We start from the raw sequence: 16,883 nt of genomic DNA, 5'->3' as shown, positions 1-16,883 counted from the left end.
GGACAGGTCTGCCTACAAGGCTGTGGTTAAAGCTTACCACCGAGACATCCGCCTCGAAAAGAAAGCCTATCTTGCGGGGAGAATCGAAGCAGCTTCGAACTCCAGTAAGGAGATCTTTACCATCGTTCGAGAATTCATCTCCCCTCGGACTACTGCTTCGGAAGAGGGGCCCGTAGAATCTTGGGCGGCGGATCTTGCGTGTTTTTTTACAGGCAAGATCAAACTCATCCAGGACTCCTTTCTATCGAGTGAACCGGTTACATTGCCGATGCCCGAGGCGGGCTCGCCTCCCCCAGTTGCGCAGGGCGCCTTATTGGCTGAGTTTCCATCTCTGCCAGCCTCAGCTTCTCTAGCGCTTATGGGCAATTTAAAATCTGGGTCTCCGCTTGACCCCTGCCCTGCTAAGCTCCTGGGTAAACTGGCGGAGGTGGTTAATCCGCTGGCGCACCCTCTTCTCAACCTCTCGTTGAGTCTGGGAGAGGTGCCGCCAGTATGGAAGCAGGCAATGGTCATCCCGTTGCTTAAAAAGCCGGGACTTGACCCGAAAGCCCCAGCCAATTACAGGCCAATTTCGTTGCTGCCGGCTCTTGTAAAAATTCTGGAGAAGCACGTTCAGTCGGTGCTCTCCAATTTTCTGGAGTCCCATGAGATCTTACATGACTCCCAGTCGGGCTTCCGTTCACATCGCAGTACCGAGACCGCGCTCCTTGAGGTTTCTAAAACCATTAAAGGGGTGTTGGATACCGGGGGCAAAGTCATGCTGGTGTTGTTGGACTTGTCGGCGGCTTTCGACACCGTCCCCCATGAGGGCCTGCTCGCAAGACTCTTTGAGATTGGTCTGCGGGGGACGGTGCTCAAATGGTTTTCTTCCTTTTTGGCCGGCCGCCGGCAAACGATCTGGACATCATCTGACACCGCCGTAATGCCGCCTCTGGGAGTCGGGGTCCCTCAGGGCTCTATATTGAGCCCGACCCTTTTTAACATCTTTATGACCCCTTTGGCGGCGGTGGCGGAGTCATTTGGTGCCCGGATCGTGTCGTATGCCGACGACACCCAGCTTCTCTTCTCTTGCGAGAGAGGGGCTGACTTTGACGGGGAGAGTATCCAGAATTGCCTTGGGGCTGTGTTCGCATGGTTCCAACTGAACAGCCTCAAGTGCAATTCCGACAAATCGGAGGTACTCTTCTTCGGGTGCGATACGGAGCCTAGCTGGCAGGCCTGGTGGCCCATCGACATGTTCCCTCCGTCCGGCTCTTCTCCCATGGCTAAAAACTTGGGGGTTAAGATGGACAAGGGGCTGACGATGAAAGCCCAGATCTTGGGGGTAACCGGCACTTGCTTCGGCCTGTTAAAAATGCTGCGGAGGTTCTTGCCTCTCTTGTCCGAGGAGCACAGGAGGCTGACGGTGCAGGCTCTGATAGGCTCCAGGTTGGATTATGCCAACATTCTTTACCTGGGCCTGCCAGAGTATCTGCTACAAAGGCTTCAAGTTGCACAGAACGCGGCGGCCATGGCCATCTTTGGCCTAAGTAGACGGGCCAGCGCCTCTGGGTTGTTGGTGACGTTACACTGGCTACCCATCCGCAAACGGATTGCCTTTAAGGCTCTGACCTTGGCCTACAAAGCGCTCCATGCTGTGGGAGCTAAACATCTCCAAAAGAGACTGACCTTTTACCATCCGACTCGCTCGTTGAGGTCAGATTCTCTACTTTTGGCGGCTGTTCCGCGTGTGAAGAGGGCTCGCCTTGGGGGCCGCTCTTTCAGTCTGTTGGCCCCACAGATGTGGAATGCACTACCGCTCCCTTTGCGGGGGGCGTCTACTCTCCTTGATTTTAGAAGAGGTCTCAAAACCTGGCTGTTTTCCCAATAGGTCTGCCAGTAGTTTTGTTTTCTTTTTGTTTATCTTTTAACCTCTTTTAGCTGTGTTGTGTTATTCTGAAATCTGTTCCCCTTACCTAAAAGCGCCGGGACACTGTTTTTGAGTAACCGTTGCGCTATACAAAAGAATAAATAACATAACATAACATAACATAACATAACATAACAGTGTTGATCAGTGTATTTTGTTTGCCACAGAGCAAGGCCTTATTGTAGTGTCCATAGGGGGGAAGGGAGTTCCACATTTGACTAGCAGAGCGTTTCCTCTAGCATAAGAGGAATGAGATACCATTGCTCTGTAGCTGCACCATGTGAGGGCAAATTGGAACCTAGTGGTTGACCCAATATGTGTCTCAGGGAGCAGGGCTATATCTATTTTGCACCTGTATATGTCTTGATTTGCAAGTTATTTAATCCATGGACATTCCATTTTATAAAGTTAATCAGTGTTGTGCTGTCAATGGGATATACAGACACTAGTGTCTTCATTGGTAAACCTAAGTGACAGTCCCGATTGTGTACTCTATGCCTCTATGTGAGAAGCATTGTGCAGGGTAACAGAGAATGACCTGTAGAACATAATCAAAGGTACAATACATCACTGAACTCCCCCTGTGCATAGCTAAGCATAACCTTCTGAACCCAACACTCCCTACCCACATTAGTATCTGCACAGCCAATCTACGCCAATGGGGCATCAAAAGAATCTTTCAAAAGAGTAGCACATCAAAGCAAACAGACACAGGGGCTCGCCCAAGGGAATGCTGCCTCAGAGGGTGTCTGCCAGGTGAGCATAGGATCAGTAGCAATCGCAGGACTTCATACATGAAGTCTACTTCAGGAGGCAGGGGGCGGGTAGTGGTGAAGCATAGGGCCTGTTCCCAGTCCTTTGGGAAAGCCAACTGCCAAGCTATAAGTAATATGTTCCACCATGTATCCACTGCAAGTCCATCCCTCTGGGTTTTGCTGACATGGAATGGCAGGACATGTGGTACAGAGCTAAGTCAATCAGCAGTCCAAATTCGGCAGTGGAACAATATGGCGGTGTTCTAACAGTCACAGGGGGATCTGGGTACTAAGCAATGCCGTAGTACATTGGCAGAGTGGGACCATGCCATACAGCAGCGTCGGATGACTCGGGCTTATTCCGCATCACTAAGGTTCTCTCCAGCAGAGTGGGGCATCCGTGATAATTCCTGGCCATATTTCAAGAGAAGTTGTTTCACAAAAGTAGCAGTACCCTGGTAAGTCTGTAATTTGTGTGGTTTGCCTCGGTGTATGATCTTGTGGCATGCAAAGTACAACATAGCATATGGATGCCGGCCTGGTGCAATTTGCGTTTTATTGACAAGTACTTTTGGCAGGCCCCTTGGATGTCCTAAGTGAAATCTGGGTGGACGTAAATGGTGCATCCCTCATGAGACAGAATTTGTTTTTCACATACATTTTTAAGCACACTATCTTGATCCTTGTAGTTGATCAAGGTGATGGTCAGGTGTGGGGAGACTCTCAGAGGCAGTCAGGTCCCCAGGGATCTATGTGCATGCTGCACTGCGAACATAGGGGAGATACAATCCGGCCAAACAAGGACTTCAGGAGATTTTCATTGTAATCTGCCATTTCACCTGTATTGGTGGATTCCAGAATGCCCTGAATTGCACATCAGTCTAGCCTCAAGATCTTTTTTCTTAGCTTTTATCATGTCTAGCACTTTGGACATGTCAGAGAGGGCTTTGATATTTAGAGCAGTATAGTCATCCAGGGTAGAAATGTGGGTTTCTGCTTTGGTTAGCCTCTTAGTGTGCTTGCCGAGAGTGGCGGTTGTCTTGCCTAACCTAGTTGTGAGCGTATGTAATTTCCAGTGAATGGAAGTGAGACTGTTCTGAATGTGGCGCAGGAATGCACTTACATCCAACTCTACCATATAGCCCGCCTCCACCCGAGACATCAGGACAGTCCAGGGCTCTCTTAGAGCACTTTGACTCAAACAACAATTTAGGCTGACCCTGCTCCCCCTTTCCTATCTTGCCCGTGGTCTGTTGCCCAATCCTGAGACAACAGTGGGGCAGATTCTCTGGCTATCCTCCAGGGCGTAGAAAGTTCAACAGGAAAGCGGCCAATAACAATCCTCCTTTTCAACTAGTTTTTCGGTGTAGTGAGGCCACATGAAGATACGATGCACGGGGGTGTGTAGGGGCTTAGGAGCAGTGATACAGATGCTTCTTTGTCTGATTCTCCTGCCCTCTATATCAGGGGCGTGCCTCATTTCCTCTGAGGCTTGGTCTCTGCTCAGGGTAGCTGTGTCGTGGCCAAGGTGCAGGCCCAGGCCCAACACAAAGCTGGCCCATATCGGGCCTCAGGAGTATGCGGACCAGCCACACAATTGTTCCACCGCGAGGTCTGCCACCTCTCAGGCCGGCAGAAAGTCAGGTCGGTCTCCTTCGATACAGGGAGCCTGCACAAGCCATCTGGCTCCCCCCGGCCACTCACTGCTGTGGGCCACTCACAGCAGAGCATGTCCTCTGCCACAATCAAGCCTCACTGCAGCATCTGGGCCAGCACCTTCACACCTGTGGCAGTCTGGGCTGAGATGCCTTCTACGCCACCATGTCCGCATTCCAAATTTCAGGTCTTACTTCCTGGCACCAGTGGCTCCGCAGGTTATGGTTGGCCCAGTCAGTGAGGCTCAGGGTGGCGATCAGTGCCTTCAACCCTGCCCCCATCTTGTCTCAGTTGCATTGCTCAGTTGGCCTGAAGTTCTACCAGGTGGCAGCTGCATTACAGATCTTCCATGTGGCTCCCACATTTCAACGGGGACCAGGGCACAGGTGTGCTGCGATGTGACAGAGAAAGTCAGTTGACAGTGCCACAATGATGCAGGATAACGAGCCCGGCACAAGGACCCTGAAATGGGAGTGGCCGTCTTTGAACTAGGCACTCAAGCAGCCCCCCATGCAATCCAATTTTTACACTAATATCTGGTTTATATTCAAGTTGGCCTCTAGTGGAGCAATTTCTCTAAGGTACATACTAAATGTGGGTTAAAACAGGGGTGTGTCCTTGCACCACAGCTCATTAACTTGTATATGGCAGGTTTATACAACTCATTTAATGGTGTTGTGTCCCACCCTTCAAAGATTAGGGGCAGATAACATTTTTACAATATGCAATGATATTGCTCCCTTAACTGAAAAATCAATAGGTCTTTAAAGATTAATATTATTGCAATGAGCGATTTCATGACCGTCAACATTGATTGAACAAGAGCGATGGCTTGGTAGAAAGGTAAACCAACCTGTTTGCTGGTCCACCATAAATGAGAGGATAGAGCACATGACAAAATATGAGCGTCTAGAAGTCCAATTTTGCGATCACTCTACTTTCCGTGAACCTCTCTCATTGCAAAAATCTAAGGCTTGATCATTGGAGTTTGCTTTTAAGACCATAACCATGAATCTGAATGGTCCCTCTTCAGAACTACAACTGTGGGTGATAAAAAGTAAATTTGTACCAGTGATGACATACTGGGCTGAAGTTCTACCAGGGAAACCCTACCATTTCATAGATCTGGCTGTATGTGGTCTGAGTATAGACACCTTTATGGTCTTCCCAGTTGCACATGACAGGCCCAGATAAGGACTGGTAAAGCAAACATTGTCAATGCAAGGGAGAGGGTCATTGCTCAAGTTATGTTATGAACTTAAGAATGCTCCAATGCAGTCATGAAACTATTACATATTGGCAGAGATTGAATGTGTGAAAGAGGGTATTAGAATTCCATGACAAGAATATCGTTTCTCTGCCCTGGAAACATTGAATTTGGAGGGGCACAGGGAACTCAACAATATGCGTTGATTTGTTTTAAAAGATTGTGAATAGTTCCCTGAAAATAGCTTCACATATGGATGATAACATTATTGTGCGCAAATAATCGTTACTAATGAAAGATCTAATATCGTTGTGGAGAGCAACACTGAGTAACAACAAATGAAGGCTTTGTGTTTATACAGAAGGAACAATGTTGCATATGTTATGTATCTGTCGAGTGCTTACTAACGAGCATAAGCAATTGTCTCGAGAACCTCTATACCTCAGAAAGTTCTTACATGTCGACAAGTTCTCACTCATTACTTAAAATGTGAATATCCACAATTAAAAACCCAATTTGTCAAATTTATGGAAATAGTTGAAGTTAAATTAAAAGAAAAGGACACAATGAACTACGCAATTAGTGATACCGTTTCTATTTTTATTATTTAAATTATCTTAATTTGTGAATTCATAATGATGCTCCCTGTGAATAATTATATTTTAGATTCTCTAATGAGAGTGGCATGCGGCAATTATCTGGAAAAAAAATAATTGTTGTATATTTATGTTTTAACTTTCATTTATGATTGTACTACTGTTTTATTGAATAAATGAACTTGTAATAGTTTGGAAAAACCATGCAATGAATAAGTATTACTTAGGTAAAGGTTGAGAACTAGAAATCTTAACCAAATGTTTAAAGAGGGTTATAGTTGCTCTAAAGCAGAAGTTAAGTTGGCTTCAAATAGAATATATATTGACGATGGACAGAGTGCGTTCCCATTGATCAATCTATTTCCACTCGCAACATGTCCCATCAGTTGACAACAAAAATCCCATGACTACGTCTACCCATGCACAAAACATTTTGCAAAACATTTTGCAAAATCACGCAGACTGGCAACTATATTACAAACTTTGTGATCAAGTTTCAACACCCAAAACATGGCTTGATGCATATTCTACAAACTAAAACAACTACAAGATGATACATATTCTGACTGTAAGTACCATCTGCCTTGTTTCCCATGAAATGATCATATAGCTTGATCTGCTTTTCAATTTTCAGTCACAATGAGAATACAGTTTCAGAGTCAGGGCCATCACCTCCATGACCACTTTCCAAACAGTTCTTAAAAGCAATCTACTCCATTTAGAAATTGAAGTAGACATTCAAACGCCAACACCAGGACTTTATATGGTTACCTCAAAGACCAAACCACGTTAACGCCTTTCTCCCAAGTCCCAGTCTCGGGCCGTTTACGACTGTTTTTTGAGTCTGGCATTAGTGAAGACCGTTTGCTTTGACTAAAAGTAGTTGTATAAAATACTTACTTCAGCCAGTCGTCTTCATTTATTGGTCCGGTATTGTGTCATTCACATTTTCTTACACACATACTAAGATACAGCATGGGCCAATGGCTCAGCCTGTTTAAGTCATTGGCTAACTTCACTGTGAGTGATGATATTCTACTGTTTCGCAAAAAGCACATACACATACAAAGTAGTTCCCTTGAGATCCAGGAACTACTAGGTTGATGTGTACTTTTTGAGACAAACAGTTTTTTTTGCTTTTTGCTACTATGGGGCATTTTTTGAGAGCGTTGCATCATGCTTGCACCACGCAGCGTGGTCGATGCGTGAAGCAAATCTCTAAGTCATATTTTTGAAGCCACGCAAAGCCACTTTTGCGTGGCTTTGAATGGCTGAATAAATATGGATTAATGCAACACCGTGCAAATTGCTGCGTTGCATGGCTCTGCACAAGAAAGGCATTCCATGGGCTTTGCCGTGGGAATTCCCACGCAACTCCTATGGTTTTTGACGCATTCCCAGACTTACCAACTTGGTAAACCTGGAAATGCGGCAAAAAGATATGCTGCCCGAGGAGAAATATGTTTATTTCTCCTTGTTCTTTCCTCTTTCTATGTGTGCTACAGAAGAGGCAAAAGCCTCTCAAGGTTGTTTTTGTGCAGGAATGTGCCCCTTCCTGCACAAAAACAATCCAGCATACAACACAGGCACCCTTGCACCATGGAGCAAGGGTGCCTACGTTGGTGCTGGGCTGCCAAAACGATGCAAAGGGAAAGGAATGAGGAGTATTAGATAACTACGGTGCATTTCTGCCCTTTCCTTGTGACGCAAAGCAGCAAGATGACTTGCTGAGCTGTCCTGCCCCACTAATATCATAAATATACCCCTATATGTTTTTAGATTGAGAATCCTTAAAACTAAAGTTTGCAAAAACCCAGACAAACCAATGCAAACACTGACAAAGAAAAAAGACTGGTCGCCAAAGGCAGATTTATTGGTTTTGCCAGTGCTTGCGTAGCACAGTTTAGTCCTAATGCACCATCACTATGGTGTCTGGGGACTCCAATCTGATTTAAACGTTTAGGTAGTTTAACACAAAATGCAAATCCAGTTACAGAGGGTAAACCATATATAATAGCCTTTCCAAAGTGCTACATCCGTCATACAGCGGAGGGCTCTCATGTAGGCCTGGGCTAAAATTCCATTCCGCTCGCGGAAATTGCGATAATTTGGCATTTTCGCGTTCTGCAGAGAGCGTGAAAATGTAAAAATTTCCGCAATCCGCATTTTACCGGAAATTTTTTGCTTGCTCGCACTGTAAAATAATACATTCTCGCGTGCGCGCGATCGCCTTACCTGAATCCCCGTGTTCGCCGACAAGTTTTCACGATCCGGTCGCGTTCTCCACGAGAAGTTGGATTGTTGGTAGCCATTTGCGCTGTCTCGCGACAGTTCGCGCCCGCAGTAACGTCATTCGGCGCGTGATCACGTCTTTCTTCTCGTGATCATGCACCGCAAGACAAGTGAAAACAGGATGGCCGCGCCTGCGAGAAACCGCATGGGTAAGTTGGCGAGCCGCGACCACGCAGAAAATACCGCGAACGGGCGGGAAAAAACTTCCGCGTCTTCGCGATATTGCCACGTGTTTGCGGAGATTTTTAACATTTGCGCGATAATTTGCGAAAGTGAATTTCGCAAATTCCGCCCACCCCTACTCTCATGTCAGTTATCTTCTGACATCATAATAATTACATATTATTCACATGAAAAAGAAAGTTTACCGTAGAGGATACCAGGAAGATGGGGAACATATCAAATTAGCTTTAGCCCTTATTAAACCTGCCTTAGCAATGTTAAAAACCCTTTTGCAATTTGTCATGACACTGCATCATAGATATCATACTGCGATATAAAGTAGAAATTAGTCGAGAAGCCAGTTAACGTCTGAACACAGTTTAATAACCAAATCAGCACAGGAGCAAGATTATTTCTAAATCAGACATCAGGCTTGGATGGACCATAGCTCCGCAGGTAAAGCAATCTTTGGAACATATATAGTAACAACTGTAACCTTAACACTGCTTTTTATAGTACAGATCAGCTCTTCATCATGAGAGCCCAGCTGCGAGTGTTTCCTTGAAGTGTTTCAAAAAAGGGACTGTACGCTCTGGTTTCAGCTAGATAATGAGGTACAGCTTAAGGCAGCCAAGCCTGAAAACAAGGTTATGATTCTAAACAATGAGCTTAACGTGCAGCACAAACCCATGTTCTAGGTTTAACTGTATTTTTTATTTCAGATCATGACACATACCACCACCTGCAGCCATTTGACAGGCGAGGAACACTGGATGATACGTTTAAGAGAAAAACAACTTTTAATGAACACATTTAACATCCCCTACACCATCCGTGGTCAGTTTGTGCTTGGAGCACACCCTGAGTGGTGTAAGTTTCTTGTACTCTTCTGCCCCTTGACTCCATTTCCTATACCTTCATTGATTCTTCACCGCTAAGTAGCCGAGGACCGGTGGCAAACCATCATTTGGGCTCCCGTCTCTGGAATTCAAAATGCCATGATTCGGGCTTTGCTGGCACTTCCCAAGTCCTGCTCGGTATCTAATTTTTTACCAAAGTTGCATTGGCTGCCTATAGCCAAAAGAATTCAGTTTAAGTCCTTGTGTTTAGCCCACAAAATTCTGACACAACAAGGGCCTCCGATCTTAATGGACCTGTTATCCCAGTACATCCCGAATCGCCCCCTTCGCTCTGCCAACTCGGGATTGGCCTGTACCCCTCGTTTTCAAAGAGTCAGAGCTGCTGGACGTTCTTTTAAGGTCCAGGCGGCCCACCTCTAGAATTCCCTCCCGAACTCCATCAGAGAACTCCAGAATCATATGATCTTTCGAAAGGCTTTAAAGACCTGGCTCTTCCCGGTTTAATCTGGTCTGTGTTGGTTGGAGCAGTCTTTTGGCACCTCTCCTTTGGGAAGCGCTGGGAAGCCCCGTGGCTGGGGCAGCTATGCGCTGTATAGATCTGTAAATAAATAAATAAAAATGAGCTACAATACTCTGAGATATTTTGGGCATGAGTCTAAATTCATATGCCAGTAGCATTATAAAGGGCGCTGTATACAGTTGTAGGCCTTGAGTTTGTTGTCAGCTGAGAGCAGAAGCTTCTCCATGGCCTGGATTTCCTACATCTTCAGGAGGAAGGGCACAATTTTAAAAATGAGGGCAGCGAAAGTAAGAACGCACCTTTATGACTTATTAGTGGAAGTGAGAAAAAAACATTTCTCGGTCTCCTCCCTAAACCATGGAGTAGAATTATTGCATACATGTTTATGGTTTAAATCTATTTTATATAGTGCAAAAAGAAGCAAAGCACAACAACGCTCCCCTAAATCCAAAGGCCGGTGAGGGTAACATAAAAGGGGATGGGGAGAGGGAGAGTGTAGGTAGGACTAACATGTCTTTGGATCAGAGAGGGGAAGAAGAGAAATGGGAGGGGGTCCGGTCTGACTTTTGAAGTCCTCACTCCTGCAGAGAGTGACAGTCTCATAGGGGGTATTACTTAGAGAGAGAATTGTCCAACTGAGCCATTGGTTGGGTGTCCTGCTGTAGCCCCTGTGGATGTTAGTCTGAGTATGCATAGGTTGACCCGGCAGGACAGTTATCAAAATTACTGCAATAAAAAACATATACACAGGCCCCATGTTTTGTTGAATTGCGGCAGTTTAATTTTTATGGAGGTTGTCATCTTTTCCATGCCCAACAGGTTCCACAGTTTGAGTTGCCAATCTGCTTGTGTCGGTGTGGCATCCGTGCCCCATTTAGATAGAATTACTTGCGTGGCTGCTCCTAAGGCTAAGATAATGGCATTGCCTCTATAGGGTAGAGGGGGTAAGTTAGTGAGTTGAAGTTAGAAATTGGGTTGTTAATTGACTGTCGTATTAGCCCTAGGCAAGCAGAAACCACAATCCTGGTAAGGGTAAAAAGCTGGCAAACCCGAAATTAGACCATGCTCACCCTCTGGTAGCTTGGCAAAGACCAGTATTAACTTAGAGGCAATGTGTAAAGTATTTGTGCAAAATTTCAAACAGTGAAACTGTGAAAAGACCACCCAAATAGATTCCACACCAGGTTACAAAAAAGAACGTAATTTATTAAATAAAACAAGACCAAAACGGCAAAAATCCAATAAGTAGAACTTGAGTTATGAATTTATAAAGAATAAACTGTAAAATAGCTCTTAGAAGCAATGAGTGCCTATTTGGGATATCTGATCTTACCAGATCAAAACAAAGTCAACATTTCAGGCCAACCATGAAGAAGTGTGGGCCAGATACAGGGACCCAGTGAGACCCACTGAACAAAAGTACCTTAATCCTGGTTGTGTTGATGATGAGGATGAGCTGTGCAGCTGAGGCAATGTGTCAGCGCTGTTCCCCCCAGTGGTGGTGAAGTGTCAGTCCTGATCCGCAAAGAAGCAGCAATGCATCTTCGTTAATGAGCGGTGAGCTGCGATGCAGAGGTTTGACGTCATTGCCAAGTCAGACGTAGATGGGGATGCTAAGTTCTTGCACCAGGAAGAACGTCTCACAATGGAGGTTATGAAGGCAATGCACTGGGTTTGATCTATGCAGCAGAGGCAATGCACCAGTTCTGATCCACGCAACAGAGATGATGTGCTGGTTCAAATCTGCGCAGCAGTGGCGATGCATCAGTTCGACAGAAGATGCGTGGGTTCTGCTGGAGTAAACATCTTAGGCCAATGATCAAGGGTCCAGGACTGGGGTGGCACCACATGTCAGGGCAGACTCACAGATGGTAGAGTCCAGGTTGAGAAGCAGGGTGGTTGGGAATCTTTTATGTCCCTGTGACTTTAGATCTGGAGGACAGCCGCTAGCCCTTGGAGTTACTCTTAATTGATGCATGTGCAGGCCTTCTCACCCAGGAAGGGGAACAGCGTGCAGCAGAACAGCACAGCAAGGCAGGATTCCAGGAAAGCAGCAGTCCAGCAGATTGGCAGTCCTTCAGCAGCACAGCAATCCTTCTCCCTGGCAGAGTCTTCCTAGGTCCAGAAGTGTACATTCCAGTTTGATACCAGTCATATGCAAATCAGTCTTGACCCTGCACCCAATGGGAACAGTCCAGCCCAAACTGCCAGGCAAGTTACTCCCTGGACTGAAAACGAGCATCCTAGGACCGGTTTCGGGGTTTCACCCCTTATCAGCCAGGATAGCTTGACTCCAGTGGCATGTAGATCACGGGACCAATGCCTGGGCATACCCGTCCCACTCGGGGGTGACTCATGCAAAAAGAACAATGATGGACAGAATGCAGAAAAATATCACACATTCACCCCATTACAGAGATCTGGGCCTAAATCCATATTTTTTTGCTCCCCATGCCATTCCAGTTTGAACCCAGCCCTATGCAAATCAGCCTTGACCCTGCACCCAATGGGAACAGTCCAGACCGAACTGCCGGGCCAGGTCCTTCCTGGACTGGAAACAAGCATCCTAGGACCGTTTTTGGGGTTTCACCCCTCTTCAGCCAGGATAGCTGGACTCCAGTGGCATGGAGAGCACGGGACCCAAGTTTGGGCATACCTGTTCCACTCGGGGTGACAAATGCAAAAAGTTCAATTGATGGACAGACTGCAGATCAATGTCTTACATTCACCCCAGTACAGAGATCTGGTCCTAAATCCACGGTTTTTTGGCTCCCCATGCCATTCCAGTTTGAACCCAGCCTTATGCAAATCAATCTTGACCCTGCGCTCAATGGGAACAGTCCATCCTGAACTACCAGGCCAGGTCCTCCCTGGACTGGAAGCAAGCATCCTAGGAATGGTTTCGGGGTTTCACCCCTCATCAGCCAGGATAGAATGATTTGCATATAGCTGTGTCTGAACTGGGGTGGTGAAGTGAGCTAAAGAACGATGATGGATTCAACCCAGATTTGTGACTGGGGGTGAGTGTCTGAAAATTTCAGCGCTCCACCCATCATCTCCATGTGTTTGCTTTGTTCGCCCTAAGTTGGCAGGGTATGCCCAGACATTGCCCCCTTGCTCACATTGCCACTGGGTTCAAGCTAGCCTGGCTGATGAGGGCTGTTAGCCTGAAACCAGTCCCAAGATGCTTGTTTCTGGTCCAGGGAAGACATTGCTTGGCAGTTTTGGCTGGACTCTTCCCATGAGGCACAGGGTCAAGACTGATTTGCATATAGCTGTGTTTGAACTGGGGTGGCCAAGTGAGCTAAAGAACGATGATGGATTCAACCCAGATCTGTGACTGGGGGTGAGTGTCTGAAAGGTTTCAGCGCTCCGTCCATCATCTCCTTGTGTTTGCTTTAAAGTAAGAAAATGGCAGCTTTCTAAAAGTGGCATTTTCAGAATTGCACTTTAAAATCGAACTTCAACATAAATTGTAATTTTAAACTGTGATTCCAGAGACACCAAACCTGAAAAGTCTATTGCTTCACAATTGCGAAGTTTACTTAGATAATGGAATAAGATAATCCTAATGTTATTTTATGGGAGAGATAGGCCTTGCAGTAGCGAAACATGATTTTGAGAGTTTCTCACCACCAGGACATGTAAAACTTAAAAGCACATGTCCTGTGTTTTAAATACATTACAGCCTGCCCTCTGAGTTATCCAGAACCTACCTTAGGAGTGAAATATGTGTTGAAATCGAAGTTTTGGGCCTGGCAAGTGGTATAGCTTGACAGGTCAAAATGGCAGTGTAAACTGCACACACAGGCTCTTCAATGGCAGGCCTAAGCCATGGTTAGAGGTTTACTTAAATGGGTTCTGCATGCCCATTAATGCAAAAAAACAAATGAAGGACGGAATGCTGAACAAATCAAACAATCACAGATCTGGGTTAAATCTATTGTGTTTTTTTAATGCCATGCCACCCATGATTGGCCACAGCCATATGCAAATCAGGCTTGACCCTGCTCCCCATGGGAAAAGTCTATCCCGAAATGCCAGGCCAGGTCCTTCCTGGACAAGAAACAAGCACCAAAGGGGTATCACCACTCATCAGCCAGGCTAGCTTGAATCCGGTGGCATATCGAGCACATGACCCGCTAGTAGCATTTAATTTACAGGCCCTAGGCATATGTAGTGCCCTTTACTAGTGATTTACAAGTAAATTAAATTATGCCAATTGGGGATAAGCCAATATTACCATCTTTTAGGGAGAGAGTATATGCACTTTAGCAGTGGTTAGTCGTGGTAAAGTGCTCAGAGTCCGAAGGCCAGCATAACAAGGTCAGAAAAAGTGTAGGAGGAAGGCAAGAAAGTTGAGCAAAAGACCACCCAAAGGCTGTCAGGTTTAACAGTTGGGAAGACCAAGTAGGATGATGTAACTCAGCAGATTGGGCATGTCTGTAGCATACATATCATTATTGTCTGCAAGGACTGACTCCCAGTACCTCTTAAGCAAGCTTGGGGTAATTGCACAGGAAGTAGGTCAGAGTTCCAGACTGCCCGCAATTGCTCTTGTAGCTATTGTCAGTGTTATGTTTCCTTTTCGCTAATCAGGCAGGTGTATAATACCAGCAATGGATTAGTTTAAACATCATCTCTTCCCCAGCCGCAAAGTTAGCACAGGTTCAGGTCCTGCAAAGAATATCAGTCCATTCCTTAAGGGTAAAAGAACGCTGTAACTAATTTTCCCACCGCCTCTGAGCTGGTGATTTCTTAGGGTAAAGGGCTTATTCAAGAAGGTGTATATGTCTGAGAGGAGGTCCCTATGGTGTGTGTGCATGGTGAGCCTCTTCTTGAAGGGAGTGAGATATCGGCTGGCATGTGGGCATGCCAGAGGGTGTGTAACTCAATGTGTTAATGCGACATAGTGCCAGTATTTGCTGGGTGCCAGCCCATAAGCTACCTGAATTTGCTCAAAGCTCATTATGCCTTGATGGTCGAAGAGGTCTCCTTGTTGTTTGAAGTTTTCTTCCTGCCATGGGAGAAATGCAGTGCCCCAGAGGGAAGTCGGGATTACCCATGATAGGCGTGTTGGGGGAAAGCGGGTGGATAAGTGCTTCGCAAGCTTTACCCTGTCCCAGGTTCCCACTGTCACCCGCGTTAAGTGGCAATGTACATACCCCTGGTTGGCGGTATTTTTTGGGGGCTATAGGATTTTCCAGATGTGCTTCCCTGCTATGGTTTGCGTGATAAAGACCAATGCTTTTTGGTGAAGGACCTATTCCACACCCCCATATATTGCAGTTGAGCCGGTTGATAGTAGTGGACTAAGGCAGGTATACCCAAACCCCTGTAGGGCACCGATTGATAGGCCTGCTTCCTGGCCATGCACGACTTCTTGCCCTCTCAAATATAATTCTCAGTGAGCTGGTTCAATGTAATGGTCACCCTACGCCTAGCTAATACTAAGGTCAGGTGGAAGAATTTATAAACCATTTTACTCTTTTTCGGTCTTGCAACGTGGCCCAATAAGCAAGTGAGAGGTGTATCGCTGATATAGATGTGTGTAATCCTACGCAGGTCTGACACCAGCTGCCTCCAGTAGTGCCTAACCTCTGGGCATCCCTATGCTAGGTGTATAAAGGCAGCAGTATTGGCTCCACATCATGGGCATTCATCAGGTCTGAGTGGGTTAATACAGTGATGTGTTTGTGGGGTCACATAAGTCCTATGGAGGAACTTATAAAGAATCAATTTAAATTGTGCATTACATGAAGCTGTGCGTGTAAGCCCAGCAGCAGCAGTCCACTCGCTGTCTGTCAATGGGTCTTCAAGATCCGCATCCCATGCTGCTCGGGCTTTGGGCCAAGGGCCAGTCTAGTTGTGTTTCATATCCCTTTAGAGGAGGGTTATCAGGTGGCGACATGCACCACAAGCCAACAGGACGTCCAGTGTACATGTGGATTGTGTGGCAGCCGGGTATGTGGGCCAAATCATCTAGGCGATATCAGCCAGCCCTGTTACATGTAAATATTGTCCATGTCCTGGTGGAAAACCATCGCAGGCCTGTTCACATGTGAGGAAGAACTTGCCCGGGTACAGGTCTTCCAATGTCTAACATCCACCCTCCCGCCATGCGTGAAAGGACATTTGCTCCATCATTTGACGAACAGGAGCCATTATCCATATGGGGAGTTCCTGATGAAAAGGGCCCCGTCTCAGTATGTTTTTGATGTATTGTTGCCATAAATATGAAGTATGACGTAATATGAAAGGTTTGTCCTTACCGATTCCCTATCCCTTCCCTAGGGCCACAGGCAGACGCTGTGCCGTCACAATTCCGTCCAGTAGGCGCTGTTCCCAATTGCTGCCTTCGTCAAACCACTTTGCCGTATGCTGGAAATGGGCGGCATAATAATACAAGTCAAACTGAGGTACCTCAAGGCCACTCTCTTCGTATTGTAAAGAGAGTGTACATAGCACCATTCTACTATGCTAGCCAGCCCATAGCAAAGATTTGAGTGCTGACCACAGTCGTTTGAAATAAGCTTTAGGTATTGACATGGTAAAGTCCGTACATATATAGGTATCTAGGTAGTACTAACATCTTGGAAACTGCAAGTCTACCCATCAAGGACAGCAGCAGAGTGTTCCGAAAGGCAAAGAGTTCCCCAACGTGATCCATATTTAAATGAAGCACCTGTGCATCAGTATGGGACACTTGTACGCCCAGGTAACGGAAGTGGGCCAGCTCCCATTGCAACCCAAGACTGGGGAGACCATCCAGTGGAAAGGCAGCCAACTTTGCCAGGGGAAATACCAAAGACAGCTTGATTGAGATGGATGCCCGACAGGACTCCAAACTCATCCAGTAATCCCAACAGCTTGGGTCAAATGTCTTGACGTGAGAAGACATAAAAAAGGGCATCTTCTGCATACAA

Source organism: Triturus cristatus, chromosome 9 (assembly GCF_964204655.1).
Source record: "Triturus cristatus chromosome 9, aTriCri1.1, whole genome shotgun sequence".
In the NCBI taxonomy this organism is placed as follows: domain Eukaryota; kingdom Metazoa; phylum Chordata; class Amphibia; order Caudata; family Salamandridae; genus Triturus; species Triturus cristatus.
The sequence above is the reverse complement of the archived record's forward strand: the minus strand, read 5'-3'. Positions refer to the sequence as shown.